This window comes from Protopterus annectens, chromosome 9.part0 (assembly GCF_019279795.1).
Source record: "Protopterus annectens isolate FY-2018-M chromosome 9.part0, PAN1.0, whole genome shotgun sequence".
Taxonomy (NCBI): domain Eukaryota; kingdom Metazoa; phylum Chordata; order Ceratodontiformes; family Protopteridae; genus Protopterus; species Protopterus annectens.
In genome coordinates, this window is record NC_056743.1 from 1,368,795,946 (window position 1) to 1,368,812,726 (window position 16,781).

General features: G+C 36.9%; 1 protein-coding gene across 2 annotated transcripts in view; it reads right to left on the reverse strand.

Annotated features, from left to right (window-relative positions):
- LOC122812081 (gamma-aminobutyric acid type B receptor subunit 1-like) overlaps positions 1-16,781 on the reverse strand; it is a 2,214,644-nt gene that overhangs the window by 1,762,081 nt on the left and 435,782 nt on the right. The window lies entirely within an intron of this gene.

The window sequence follows — 16,781 nt, forward strand, 5'->3', positions numbered from 1 at the left end:
ATCAATCAGAAACCACTTACTGCATTTTTTTATAACCTGTTACAAAAACTTTCACTAGAAATAGAAAGATTGACCATATATTGTAATACACAAATTGAAAGGAAAGGCTTGTGGCCATATCATTTTAATGTGCAATATAAAAGGACAGGAAAGCATTGTTAATTATATATTAAAGCATCCCACACTTCCAATAAAAATGGCTAAAGGTGGTGAAATAAATGAGAAGGTGGCAGAAATCTGTTTGACCATGATAGCACAATATGTATTTCCACAACTCAGCAAGAAACAACGGCAGATGAAAAAAATGCCACAGTGATGCAGCAAGTAAACTAATTCTGCACTACTAGTATATGTCATAACAAAAAAGTAGAACATTTGCTGAGGATATAAAAGAAAGAAGTAGCTTAAAGAGCAACAAAACATTTCAGTTAATGGTGTCTACTTATTAAAACAGAAAAAATCTAGTTTTGCATTAATAACTGAAATAAAAAGTAAGAACTGCTCTTGGGGGGGAACTAGATACTTAAAATGTCCGTGGCTTAGTTTGCTATTAAGTTATTAATATAATACTAACTTAATAGGTTTATTCTGTATTGCATGCCTGTTAAAAGGAAGAACTGTTTTGGGGGGAAATTGGGTAACTCACTGTCCAAAGATACTTTGTTGGTCCAGTGGCAGTGACAACCACAGGGACTGTGGAGGGTCTTGGGTTCAATCTGCAGAGAAGGATCAGTGTTTTCCTTTCTTTTTCAGTTGTTAATACTTATTAAAAAGAAGCAAGACTCTCAAATCTAGATCTGCTTCAAAAAATGCCTGCAGACTGACTATAAATTTCAGTGAAACTAGTAAGACCATAAATAAGATTGGGGGAGCTTTATTCCTAAACACTGACATCACTATTTCTGCTTAAATGATACTCTTTTAATGTTCATGAATTGCTGTCAATGCTCTAGATTCTCCTGCTCCCTGTAACTTATATAGTGATATTATTTATCTAAAGAAGTTTACAGTGCATGTGAACTTACCTGAGAATTAGTGTCCCTGATAACGTTTTTTGCTTTAGAACGATAAGGCCAAAGTCTGAGCTGATCTGTATTAGTCTTCACATGTTTGAACGAGCTGGTAGTCCCTTCCCTTTTTCCCTAACATGCAGTCAAAACCAGACCTAGATTTTAAAAGATTGGGCATCATTTTTAAATTACATTGCAGCTGCTCACACCCTCGGCATTGTGTACATTAAACATAAGTGTATTTTCATGTAGATGAATGTTTTAAATTGATGTTGTTCAATATTTAGCTTTGCAAACCTGAAAGCTATCATACTATGTGAAATTAAGCAGTTTGAAAGTGAAGTGGAATCTGTGGTTTTTGTGGACAGGAGAATCATTTTCAAGCGTATTTTTAAATGCATTTCCTTCAGTGGAGCGCTTTAAATGGATTCTGTTCTACATTCTGCTTAGCTAATTTGAAGGCTACAATGCTAACTGTAATTAACCTGTATTTATAAACGGAAGAGGAATATGTTGTTTTTGGGAACCAGTGTATTATTTTCAGACTCAGATATTGCACCCATACTGCTATTCCACAATCTCATTAATCAATGCATTTGCATATTACTATTAATGAGAAGTATAACTGAATTAAGGAAGAGGTTAACACTTAAAGTATAATGCTGAACTAATGTTTTTTTAGTAGGTTGTAAGGTCTTAAAATAGCTGGAATACCAGCAACAACATTTACCACGTATCTATGCTGATTGGAAGCACAGTAAATATTGATTACAATTGTCTTTATATATTATGAACTGTCTTTAGAATTTAATATGCCTTAGATAAACAGGACTGCATGAAAATAGACCCTAGCTACTGAGAACATTTATATTACAGTTCTTATTTTATGAATGATTTTATAAGGGCATAGAATTCTTTGACACAATCCCCCATTCTGGCAGCATCAAAAAGCTAACACAACTTGGCGTAAAAATCTCTATCTTGTCAGGTGGGTGGCCAACTGGCTAACTGATAGGACCCACAAGGTCAAAATAGGCATCTCTACCTCTGACAGCAGACCTGTCACTAGTGGTATTCCACAGGGGTCTGTCCTGGGACCCCTATTGTTTTGCATTTACTTCTCAGAGATCCCGGCAAAGACAAAAGGCCTGTGACTGACCAAGTTTGCAGATAACTGTAAGTCGGTTGCTGTCATTGACTCAGCAAATGATGTTATCATACTGCAACAGGGTCTCACAACAAATGACTGGTGCCAAAGTCATGGCCTTAAGTTAAACACAAAAATATGTATTATCATACCATTCGGCAAAAACACAACCCCTACTGCTTACCATATCAACGGCATCCCCCTAAGCACACAACCTGTGGTGTGAGACATGGGTACTCAGGTTGACAACAATCTCGCATTCGACCATCATGTAGCGGCAGTGGTCAGAAAAGTCTTTTACTTGGTTTATCTCATAAGAAAGGGATTGCATCCAGAAAAAAGGAGGTTATTACCTCTCTGTACTCCTCTCTCATTAGGCCAATAATTGAGTTGAATGCCCTGTTGCACCAACTGGAAAGGCCACAGAAATACCTCACAAAAAGAATCCATGGCCTCCACCACCTCTCCTATGCAGACAGGCTCAAATCACTATCACTCTACTTGGTATTGTACAGATTGCTCAGAGGTGATCTGTGTCTCGCCTACAAGGCAATGTCAAAACCTGCCCTACTAGAGATGCTCCATATCTGTAAGTAACTCCTCGAGCATTAACCACACAAAATACCTAAATCTAATAAGCAACATCAACAAAACTTGCTGGAGAGACAGGTTTGTCTCTGACAGGTTGACCCTTCACTGGAATAGACTTCCCACACATGTCAAATAGAGTACCTCGCTAACCCCGTTCAAGGGTAACCTTGGGGGAGTGGATGGGAAACCAGAAATTTGTCCCAGGGGTTCCACCTGTATCCCTCATTGACATGGGCAACAGGTGCTGACTGAGGTTTCTTTTTTTGGGATAAATTCTTGGCTAGGCTTGTAAGGGCCCCAGGGCCATTAGCCTAATAACCTCATATGATCCTATGTACTGGAATCCTTAACTCTTACATTTCTGTTTTGAGGTCAAAATAGCTCACTCCTTCCATTCCAGTTTTAGCAACCCTCTAATTACTATTTATTTTCCTTTCTAGTAATTTAGTATTGGAAATCACCCTGTCTTGCTTCCAGAACTCTATTGCAGCTAAAACCCTACAGTAGCACACGTTGAGCAAGGTTTTCATGACCACTACCGTACCTGCAAGTAAAAGTTAATGTAGGTGGAGGAAAAGAGGTAATATTGCTTAGAAGACACTCTTTGCTTAACAAGAGACTACACTGTCTGGGCCATCAACTTCTTGATTCTCTAGCACCATTAAGTCCCCTCCCTTTATTTCTGCTTAAATAATAATGTTTTTATGTCTGTGAATTGCTGCCAATGCTCTAGCTTTACCTGCTCCCTGTAACTTATATAGTGATATTATTTATGTAAAGAAATTTACAGTCCCTGTGAAATTACCTGAGAATAAGGGTCCCTGATAACTTTTTTGCTTTAGAATGATGAGGTCAAGGTCCAACCACTCTGTTTGCTCTCATTATGCTTAGGCTCACTCTGATCCCAAACCCTCCCTCATTTCCCACCCACCCCTGCAATGTCTACATTTATTTTTAGCAAACCCCTCCCACAACCTCCATTATCCAATCAAAGAAAACACATTTGAATTCTCAGCACTCCCAAATAAATAACCCCACTCTTATGAAACCACAGCAAATTCATCTAGTCAATTACATATTAAATATTTAACTAAAAGCCCAGTACTAGTTTCCTAAACCAGCCAAGAAAAGTAGCATAGTCTATCTCTTATTTTCACAGCAGCAATATGCTACCCTTATACACTGCTCTAATAATCTTGTCACTAGCTGCGCATTTTACCTCTTACCACATCCACCTACCCCATTCTCTTATCCACAAAAATAAAGTCTAAAAGCATTTACATATCCCCCCTTAATCTTTAACATTACTCCCATGCAACAAGCTCTTTATAGCCTACTCCCACACCATAATTCCCCCACATATCTCCATAAAATATGATAGATACATAGTCAAAATCCTTAAAACCTTAATAAATATAGTGTCCAAACTAACTCTTAATGGAGACATTCACCCAAACCCTGACCCAAAAAGTAACCTAGATAGAATACCTTTTCAACCCAGCAATCAATCTTAGAGTTTACTAAACCAACCCAAGAGAGCAACTGACCTTGTACTATTACATATCAATATCAGAAGTATTAACAAAATCCATGAAGTACATGCCATTCTCTCTCTCTCAGATATATATATATATATATATATATATTCCCCAGGTATTATTCCAATAACTGAAACCTGGTTAAAGCCTAGAATTACAAGAATAAAATTCTTGCTCCTGATTATAATACTCTATTGGTAGATAAAAAGGGCAAAAGAGAAGGTGGATTAGACATTCTTCTTAAAAATAACATTATTCTAGAAACTATGAATTATAATTTCCCTGTCTTTGACAAAGTAGAAGTAATTTATAAAAAACTAAAAATTAACTTTAAAAAATGTGAATATAATAGAAAACTATATACCTCCCGGAAATAACCTCTCCACAGCAGAAAACATACCTCATTGGGCCTCAAACGTTTCACCCCAAGATACATTAAGCATGGGTGACTTCAGTATAGACTGGTTAACCTGCCACTCACAAAACCTCATTAACCACATCAACCTCCATGTCTTCACCAAAATCAAACACATACCCACTAGAACTGATAAATTATCTAACAGGCACTCCATCCTTAATTGGATATTAACAAATAGACCCACTCTCTGCCTTTACTCTGGCTGTCTCCCAGAAAGCCTTAGTGGCCGTCTCCCAACATATCTACTTATGCATCAAATAAACCCATTAAAATGTACAACTTACCATCTAATAAAGAATAAAAACAACTTTAACCCCAAGATTTCATATCCACCCTCAAACGTTGCAACTGGGCACCACTTATACATGTCCCCTAGTGTATGCTGTTAAATATTTTAATTATACCTTCCTGAACATCTTCAATGTACTAGTTCCCCCTAGAACTAGGAGAACAAAAGCTAACTTTGCTCCATGGCCAAGCAAAGAAACAGGTCACTGTTAAAAAAGAGAGGTACAGCATGGGATCAATGTCATAAAACTAGATCTCAATCTGTTAAATAAAAACACCAATAGCTTAGAAACAGGGCAAAAAGACTAGTCAAGCAGGACAAGATAAACTACTATCATAAGATCCAAATCAAATACCAAAATAACCCACCAAAGTTTTGGTCTGCTATTAATAACATCCTCTTACAATGTAATACTACAACAACCCCCATCCCTCATCTACTACTAACAATAAAAATAACTACCACCCTATCCAATAAATATTTCACTGAAACAATTCTAGCTCCTTCCAGCAATTATGACACCACCGCCACCCCAGTTCTTCCTACACCATGTGATAACACCACTGTCTCCTAACAACCTGTCTCAACTGCCATAAAACTAAAACCCACTACTCTAGTAGCTGATAACCGACCAGATGACGTTTAGAATCACTTCAGATGCAATTGCCTACCCTGTGTCCATCCTTATTAACAGATTCATCTCTGAACCCCAAGTCACAGTTATTTGGAAAATTTCACATATTACTCCACAACACAAAGGAGGCAGTTCAACAGATCTTTCTAACTACCAGCCAATTGCTATCCTATTGCTCGTCTAAGATTCTTGAGAGATGTATACACACATTATGGAATTTGAACTTACTAACAATCTTCTGGCCAGTACTCAACATGGATTTCTCCCCTACCACAGTACTACCTCTACTCTAATGACCTTCTCTAACAAGAAACAAGGGAAATTTGTATCCTCTATCTTTCTCAATCTATCAAAAGCCTTTTATATGGTCTCTCATAGTAAACTTATAAATGTTCTCTCTGATCTGAATCTAAGCCAATTTACTATCACATGGTAAGACTACCTAACTGGACACCAGCAAGCAGTACAATGGCAACAACGCATCTCTCCTCTTCTACCTGTCACACTAGGAGTTCCTCAAGTATCTGGCCTTGGCCCCATACTTTTTACACTATTTACTGATAACCTCCACACTTCAACCCTGCATGCTTCACTTGTTCAGTAAGGAGATGATTCACACTAATACGCATTGCTCCTTCATTACAACAACTGCAAGTAAGAACACAACACACTTTCTCAGCAGATGAAGCACGACTAAATAATTTCCAATTAATTCTGAACCCCCCCAAAAAAACAAGCTCATGCTCTTCCAACCCACAAGACCCTCTGTACCCTTCCACCTTTCAATAGTGTCCATGAATAATATAATTTCACGCATAGCGCAAACAAAGCTTCTGGGGGTAGAGATTGATAACAACATGATATCTGACATCCAAATTGCCCAAACCATAAAGAAAGTGCACAAAAAACTTGGAACACTATATAGAAACAAGCAGTACCTTACTAACCACAGAAAAGCCACCATTGCTCTTCAATGCATCACCAATACTCACCAACCTAAAGAAATCAGATTTAGCAAAATTAGTCTCCTCTTACAACAAAATTCCCCAAGTTTGCCACCGACTCTCACTTCAGGTCACATCACTGCATTGGACTCGAGCAACCTAACTGGTTAGAAATTCCTCAACTCTTACTTTACAATCTACTTACCATGGCCCATAAAATTCTTAACCAACCAGACAAAACCCCTGCTCTTCAAAAGCTCCTATTTCAGTAATTGTGTCCTACCATCCAAGAATAAATCCCTAATAAATGTAACCAAGGCCAACAATGCTGCAGGGGAATCCCTCTTCTCAAATGGTATAACTAAAATCTGGGACACTTTGCCAACAGATACATCTTCTACAAACTTATCTCATTTAAAAAAAAAACTCTTGAATCTCACTTAGCGAAAACAAGGCTATGTTCATGCAATAGTTCAGGATAGATTGTTTTCCTGTTTGAAAAGCAAAATATACCAGTGTCTCAAATTCTGATACTAAGGTCTCACTAATTGAAATCTATCAATGCCAACATACTATCTGAGCCTCCCACTTACATCTATGTACATGCTATATATTGATTTTGAAGTAGCAATATGATAAAACACTCTTGCTTTGACTGTGCACATATGCTGACAACTCAATATTTAAATGTATACATTTCTCTGTGTCATAAGTGGGACCTGTATCTGTGAAAGTGTACATAAGATTACTACTCCATGTTGTATATGTAAATGAGTTACATTTTTATGAGCTATATGTTGTGCTTGTATATCTAAAAATTTACATTCCTCTGTGTTATATTTGGAGCTTTTCTCCCCAGGCATCCACTGAAAAAGGACTTATGTCCAGTCAGACTTTCCCAGTAACCACATGTAAAATAAATAAATAAAATGATAGGCATGATAGAAAATATGTCTACTGCAGGTGCTAACATACTAATAGCTCATGATAGGGTCTATATCACCACATAAAATGGTGATAAGTCCAAATGCCCTTTGTTCGAACCTAAAAGTCCGAAAATCCTAAACAGCAAACTCACGGAACAGTATTTTTTTTCCCCAGGGAAAAAAAAAATCGCTGCTCCGTGAAAAAAAAATCACCCCCCTACTTAAATATACCAACTCTGAGATCGCACTAGAGTGGAGAAAATAGCAAAGCCCTAAAGATGGCCCACCGATTTTTTTCCCTGGGAAAAAATCGATGTTCCGTAACTTCACGGTTTAGGGCTTTCGGACTTTTCGGCTCAAACAAAGGGCATTCAAACTCATCACCATTCAATGTGGTGATATAGACCCCCTCATGATATACCTGCTCAAAAAAGAAGGTGCTCTAACTCTCATAAGCCTGATCTCCTGTAACTACACAGCCTTCCCAGCGATCAACCTCTAAAACTGTACAGCTCTAACAGACCCCTAACTCTAACCCTAAAATTTCCATCCAGTTCCCAAAGTCCTCATTCTCTTACCCTTAAACTCCACTTCCCCAAAAGTAAAACTCCCTTCCTGCTCCCTAAACCTAAAATTTCCTTCCCACTGTCTAACCCTAAAACAACATCCCTCCCATTCCCTGAACCTAAATCCACTTCCCAGTCACTGACATGATCTGCACTCTCATACCTCCCACTCCCTTCCGCTGGCTGCTGAATTTACCTCATTCAAACTTGAGTAACGTACTCAAGAAATGTGTACATCAGCTTGCTTCAACTTGTATTCAGTTTGAGCATGACAGGCAGCCTACACCATACCTCTCAACCTCTTCGAGCAAAAAATCTGGACAAAGCCTAAAATGATGGGAGGACAAATAGGGACAGATTTTAAATATTGCTAATACAAATGTAGAAAGTTGATAGAATAATAGGTTTTGCATTAGCATGACTTTTCTGAAGGATGTGGAGTCTTGAACACAAAAGTTTGCCATTATTTAATGACTTCAATCTTCAGCTATTTGCCAGAAAGGAAGAGATTTCAGGAGGAACACACCAAAAATTTGAGGCAAAAATCTACACATTCTGTGAAAATCTGTACAGTTGAGAGGTATGGCCTACACACACTACAATACACTCAAGTCCATGGCTTGAAGACTGTGGTTTTCAAGCACTTGGAACTTGAGTGCCTGTAGCAGAACCATAGAAAAGATTTCTGAACAGTAATTCTGTCAAACCAGTTACCAGCAAACAAGGGTGCATCTTTTCAGATGTTTGAGTTACAAAAAGCAGAGTGGGAAATTGTTTGAACAGATATTTCTTTGCAAGCCTACAAGAGAAACAATGTGGCTGTATTGATAGATGAGACAGATGAGTATTCTAGATTTACAGTTGTTGTGTCTTTCGGCTTTTCCCGTTAGGGGTTGCCACAGCAGAACTCTGGTCCGCTAATGATTGGCAGTAGATTTTTATGTGCAGAGTTGCCAGCCCTGACACACAACCTTCAATGAAGGTACGCCCATTCACACGTCTCCACACAGAAGATGCTCTAGCTGAGAATCAAACAGGACAATGTCTTACTGTGAGGCGACAACGCTACTGCAGATTTACAGTGGTGAAGCTTATAATAACTACCCATCCAATGCTGGAATCACAGTATTAGACAAGGTTTTCACACTGGAATTCCAGCTACTGTTTCTCAATTCAACTCCGGTCAATATTTATTACAGCACTTTTTCTCAAAGCACATTATAAAGCAGATGAAATCCAAATAAGCACATGTTAAAATTAGGAAGGTATTTACTAAATAAATGCATTTCAATTTATAGATGAAACTAATTCTGTTAACATACTAACTTAAATAATTAACAATGATTAAAATAAAACATAAATTCACATCAAAATTAATGCAAACATCAGAAACTAGACATTTATAATGGCCTTCTCTTTAACAGCTCACCTTTTTGACAGCTCAGTGACGCATCAGAAATACTGAACAGGATAGTGATTCCCCTATGGACACTGGTGAATGTCATAGTGGAAGGATCTCTAGGCAACATAAGTAAAGCTATAAAAACTGCAAGTATGAAAGGAATAACACAGAAAAAGTAGTCAAGCAGTATGGTAAGATAATATTAAAAGTTTATACACACAACTATAGATATCAGACTGGAGATCCTGATATTAGACTATTTAAAAATACATGTCCATCTCAGAGTCAAAGAAAATGCCAGACGCAGCTACAGGATGAAGTTGATTGTTTTAATATTCTGCACTAAAGTACTATTCCACCTAAATGCACCGTGGTTGCAAACTCAGTATATGTCCATGTTTGATATTCCCACATTCCCAGTGGCTGTCACTAAGATAAGGGTAGTATCATATGACATTTGATTAGCATCCAATGGCTACATGTCCTGAGTCATGAGTAGAGAAATAAACATGTTTCCTGTGAAAGAATATGTTGACGGAGAGTAACCGATAAGGTGTCACCAAAAGTGAGCATGTGATGAACATGCTTAGACATCCAAAATAATGTGTGCTATGCATTTATATAAGCATATGTGGGCCAGAAGTATGCCAAGACTGTATCCTAGAGTAGCATGAAAGGGAAATGTTGGTATCAGGACACAAAGAGGAATTAACTATAGCTTTTCTGAACATGTGCTGTACTGGCCTAACTAGTCATCTTGAAAGACTTGGGATCTCACGTCCATCCCTGCATGAACACAATAGCCAACATAGACACCTCTATCCCATACATGGAGATGAGAATGGCATGAGTCTTGTTCAGCTGCCTAGAAGGTTTCCACCTCCTAGTTGAGTGTTTTGTGGATCAGTAGTGTGCTATTTACAGGTGTGATACATGTCAGTGACCACGATTCAGCAGTGCAGGAGAATCCTGTTATTGCCATCAGATATAGTTATCTAGTGTAGAAAACCTTGTCACAGCTTTTCACATTACATATTCTTGAGACTGTCCCTACCTGTTAAGGTTAGACCATGGTCCTTCAAAGCCTGCAAACAGATTGCACTTCCTGAAGTAGTGATGTTTTTTCCTGCCTTTAGTGTTGTTCACTTGCCTTTACCCAATGTATAAAACAGAAAAGGTACAGAACGTATGTGACAAATAACACTAGGTTATTCAACTGGATAATGCCATTTAACATCATCTTTTTATAGCAGTACAGAATATGCTATAGCTCAAATAGTGCTACGTCCAAAAACATCTGTAGCAATATAACTGACATGACAGGTAATAATACTCTACAGCCTGATTATAGCAAGGACATAAGTGTGCTTTTACATAAAGTACACAGACAAGAACAGATGATGGGCACATCACAGCAACAGTGTATTAAAAGGAAACGTACTTTATTCAATTATAGACTGAAGAAACATTCAAAGGCATCACAAATGTTTTTTTCTACAAACAAAAGCAAATATAATAATCCATTAAGGCTGCTGGTTGATTTTTTACATGCTGTTTTACACTTAATTGCCCTATGCTTAGTTAAAGAGACTTATCTAAATTATAATATGGGCCCTAAATTTTGATGAATAATGATATCTGCATTATGGTGACCTTGTGAGGATACATTATAAAATATTGAAGGCATTAGAGGAGACACAAAAGGGGCAAAGAGGCAATTAATGTATAGTAAGTGTCAAGTTTGATATGACATGTGACTTACAAGAATGATTTTTTTTAACTCTGTGTTCTTCCTAGAAGTAAGCCTGACTGGTCAATATAGATGTTGTGTACAAGCTTTCAATGTCGTCACTGATGCAATGTTGTGTACAAGCTTTTGATGTTGTCTCTAACACACCTGTTTACATTAACCAGTCTTTCACTGCTGTGTTCAAACACTGATGGGATGTGGAAAAAGGTTTCTACTATGACTATGTGAGGGTACACCTACCTGACTATATATTATAAATGCATACAGATGTGACTATTGGAGAAAACACCTACTTGATCACATATTACATATACAAATGTGACTATGTGAAGAGACACCTACTTGCCTACATATTATTCCTACAGACAATAGTTGTGCATACAGCCTGTATGTAGTATGTCATTCGACATAACTGTGATAACTATGTCATATGAATAGTATATACCTTAGAGAAAGCCACTTGAGATTCATTTTCGATGTAGTACATGAGGGGAAGGTGCAACTATATGGTTGACAGACAGAACACGGATGGATGAAGAAATGGCTGATTTGAGATCACTGTAAGGGACTGGAAAAACACCGGCACAACAAACTATCGAAAACAAAAGCCGGGAGGTAGCAGCAAGCAGTATCACCAGTCTCCAACAAGGAAATAAATCCAATAAGAAGTTCTTATCTTTTGTCTGAACGCAAATTTATTACCCAAAATAAAAGCGTTTTCGCTGCTACATAACAAGCGCAGCTTCTTCAGAAACAAACAGTGTAAATAGTTAAAAAATATATTAGCGCCAAATAGTGCATTTAAAACTTAAAGGAGGTGTGTCAGAAGACATCACTTCCTGTACTAGCGCTCCACTTTATATTAAACAGTTCCTCATATTAGCAAATGCATCAAATAGCATAATAATTAGGTAAACTATAAACCTACCTATAAAAATATAAAAATATATAAAAATATAAAAATGTCATATAGGACATTAATGAATATGTATCCAAATGCAATAAATAATGTTATAAATACACTCCAATTCTATCAAAATGCAACATTATACTAAAAAACTGGACTTCAAGTTTACCTAAAAAGTATTATTTAGTATAACTTCTCATTTTTAGCACAACTGAGATATTACAGTTGTCGTTTAACCCAGGGCTATGGAAGGCATTGAGTTTAATTTGCCATTCCAGTTCACAAAGTTCTAACAGTAAGGAAAGGGGGCCTCCTCTAATACTCATGGGGATATGGTCTATTCCCATAAAAGAAAACTTGTGGTCAGGAAAATTTAGCACATGTTTAGCCAAAGCGTTCTCTTGTTTATTGGTCCTTATAGCGTAGGCATGCTCGTAAATACGCTGACGTAATTTACGGTCTGTCTTGCCGATGTAAAAAGCAGGACACCCATTACAAAATGCTCCATAAACTACTGATTTAGTATTACAACTAATAGTGTGATTAATCTCATATTTGACATCATTGACATAAAAAGATAAACCTACTCTGATCAAATTACACCAATTGCAGGTTCCACATATTGTGGACCCTTTACACTTAGAAAACTGGTTAGAGTTTTGTTTGGATTGTAAAAGTTCTCTTAAATTCTTACCTTTCCTAAATACTACTCTAGGGAAGGGTCCCAACTTTTCAAAAAGGAGAGCGTCATTCCTAATAAATTGCCAGTTTTTAGTCAGAATGTTACAAATTTTGCCAGCATCATTGCTAAATGTTGTAATGAAACTAGTAAGAAAATTGACTTTAACTTGACTAGACTTCCTGATATTAGCCAGATCAGAGGACTGGGTTCTCTCTCCTTCCTCAAGATAAAGGTTAACATCAGGCTGCATAATTATAGTCGTTTGTTCTTCAAATTCTTTAAGTAATGGTTTATAAAAACCCACTGATCTTTTAACTTCAATTTCTGCAATAATCTCATCTATTAAAGTATCTGGATAGCCTCTATTAACAAACTGGTTTCTAAGAAAAGAACATTCCTGGCTAAAAGAAAGAGCTGTGTTACACATACGGACAGCTCTTAGCAACTGACCCTTTATTATTGCTCTCTTCTGCTTAAAAGGGTGCAAACTAGTAAAATGTAGTAGGGAATTGCAGTAGGTGATTTTTCTGAACACCTTAGACAAATAAATCCTAGCATTATTATCTTTACTAAGATTGACATCTAAATAGTCAATCTCTTCAAGGGAAAAACAGTGTGTAAATTTGAGAAAACTAGTCGTATGATTCGTAAATTCAACTAATGAATCAGCCTCTGTTTTGTTACCTTTAAACAAAATAAAAATGTCATCAAGGTAACGTGTATACAGGCATAACTGTTCTTTAAATATAGAGTTTGAAAGAATATATTTGTATTCCCAAAAAGCCATGAAGATGTTGGCTACACTGGCTCCACAAGGGGAGCCCATGGCTACACCTTGTTTTTGAAGAAAAATTTCATCATTAAAGATGAAAACATTGGATTCCAAAACTATACTAATAATTCAGTGACAATGTCAATTTCATTGTTAGTAGCTCCTAGTTCTCGTAGTTTCAACTCAATCCACTCAGTGGCTTCCTGGTGTGGAATTGAGGTGTATAAGTCCACCACATCGATGGTTAGAAAATTGTGAGCTGTATTAAATATGACTTCATTGATGTTACTTAAAAACGTCCAGGAGGCTTTACAAATAGACGGTATATTTTTTATATATTTCAATAAGATGTGATCAATTAATTTTGCACTATTATACGTCATGGAAAACCTCCCATCTACTAGTGCCCTCATAGGTGGATTTTCAAGATTCTTATGAATCTTAGGTATGCCAAACATCACTGGCACTTTAGGAAAGGAGATATCTAGAAAATTGTATAATTCATGATCGATTTTCCCTGCCAGGAACATATCTCTAAGATAGCCTCTTATCCTCCTATGGGCTATATTCATTTCATTAATGGATGAGGGGCAGTACGCAGCTGAATCCAAAACAGTAGACATTTTATCATTGTACATACTGTTATTGAATATGACAAGGCCTCCCCCTTTATCAGGTTTTACAGCTCTTACTGGTAAAAGTTTGAAATCAAATAGAGCTCTTCTCTGCTCCTTAGTAATATTTTGAAAATTCTTAGACCTCACATCATTTTTTATATTTCTGAGGTCTAACTCACAAATATTTTCAAAAACACTTAATCCAGTATGTAAGGGTGGATTAAAAATACTCGGGGTTCTCAGCTCAAATTGAGGTACTAGAATGGAGTTGTTAAACAACAAGTCTAAATTCAGTTTCCTGACATAACATTTTAAATCAATTATTGTTTTTGTCAGGTCAAAATTCGAACTAGGTACAAAAGTATTACCACGAGACAGGATTTCAATAAGTTCAGGTGATAACAAAACGTTAGAAAAATTATAAATTTTAAAGTCACCTTTTAGGTTAGTCTGGATTTGTAAACAAGAATTCTCATGAGTAGTTACAGAACTGATATCATTAGCATAGTTCAATTGTTGCGGACTCTGCTCCTGGTCTGATGAGTCCGTTGTGGAAGTTGCCCTAAAAAATTATTATCATTATTACTATTATTAGGGCAAGTATCAAGGTTACCTTTTCTATTCTTATCATTATTAATATTGCTATTCCCTTTAAATTTAGTATTGCGCCTCGCTTTATTATTGTTAGGATTATTTCCCTCCACACATTGGTCAGAAGGAAATGTTGACAGAATAGTGTTTAATTAAAAGCTCAAGAAGTTGTGCACCCTGACGTTCAAATAGTGCTAATAAATCTGTCAGAAAATCAGCCCCCTGTATAAGCCCCAAAGGGGCAAAGGCAGAACGTAGCCCTTTGGGCACAATGTTTTTGTTCAGACACTGCTGGAAGTAAGAGACTTCCAGCTGTAGTTTTTTTAGTTTCACCAATTTAATATCTAATTTCTTTAAATTGTCTATAATGGAATTCACTGGGTTAAGTTGCACTTCTCCATCCAAGGCCAGTCGTTCCGTAGTTGAAGCTCCTGTAAAAACAAAAGCTTCCAAGTTTTCATCCATTGCGAAATGGTAGGGACGCCATAAGCCCATGATCGTTGTTCCCATCTCTCTGCTGCTCTTCAGCGCTAGGAGTAATGTCTCTGATGTTTAAAGAACTTTGTTGCCTAATAGGGATAGGCTGACCACTTCCAACATTAGTGGAAGAAGTGGTAGATGAATTAACACAGCCCTGCCCCGCAGGTATACTATTCGATGCAGTACTCAAGCTATTCCTGTTTTCAAATGCTTCCATACGTTTATGCAGAGAATCAATTTTCTGCGATAAAGAAAGTAAAATAGAGCCCATGTCAAGTTCTGTATTCGATTGACTGTTGGCATCCGAATGAAATAAAGAAGGTGTACTAGGGCTGCTTAGCCTCACTGTAAGGGAGCCTCTTGGCTTCCATCTACATATCTGGCATTATTGTTAGCCTTTGAAGAAAACATTCTTTTCTCCATTCCCGTTTCATCTTCCAACTGCCAAAGGCAGCATAATCACCGAGTACTAGGCAGTATAACACACAAACAAGAGCGATGCCAGTCTCCCAACAATGGACCTAAGCTACAATCATCAACTTGTGTTCACTTAGATGCCCATGTCAAATGGATATCCAGTACCAAAAATGTGGGGCTGGAGTGGGCAAGCTGGGCTCTCAACATGTCTAAAGAAAATAAGGGTCCTCTCTGAGTGAAGTGCACTCTACATATTTTGTTTTATTAGCAAAATGTTTTTGACTCATAAAAAGGTTTGTTCTTTTAAGACAGAACTTATACATGTGTTGTGGTACAGTGCACATAACATTGTTAATCATTGATATTGAATAAAACTATAAAAATGTTGTAAAAACAAATAATAATACATAAGAATAATTTCTTTACTATCTCTATTGCATTGTAATCTGAAGGGTGTATAAAAGGGTAGATCACACACCCAGTTTTATAGAATAAACAGCACAGATATTTTATATATGTATATACAGTAGTTGCAAAAGTGATGGATATAAAAATGAATTCAGTTTCTGACTTTAATAAAATTTGCATCCCATCATCAAATCTCCCATGCTAAACTAGAAACAGCTAAAACACTAGGAATGAAATAATCAAAATTTAGTTAGGTATACAAAAAACATTTTAAATACAGTTACTGTGAATGCATGACAGAGTCATGATTGGGATTTAACTAATGCAGTTCTGTGGTGGATGTTGTCTGTGTGGTAGCATGAAGCTTTATAATAATACCATTAAAGTGCATAACAAGGATGTTATACACTTTTCTGATATCACAAAGTGCATAACATGTCTATGTTTTTTCTGTTTTCCAAGAGTAATCACTGTGCTGCATGCATTACTGTATACTTATGCATATTATACAGACATATAGCTAAACATTTGTAGCAAGGACCCTAAGAACCTAAATAAAACTATGACGGTGTATAGAGAATATAGCAAAATTGCTCACTGGTGTCACAGAATACAATGCACAGCTATACAGAGCAAGTAAGAGAATATAGCAAAAGTGCTCACTGGTGTCACAGAATACAATGCACAGCTAT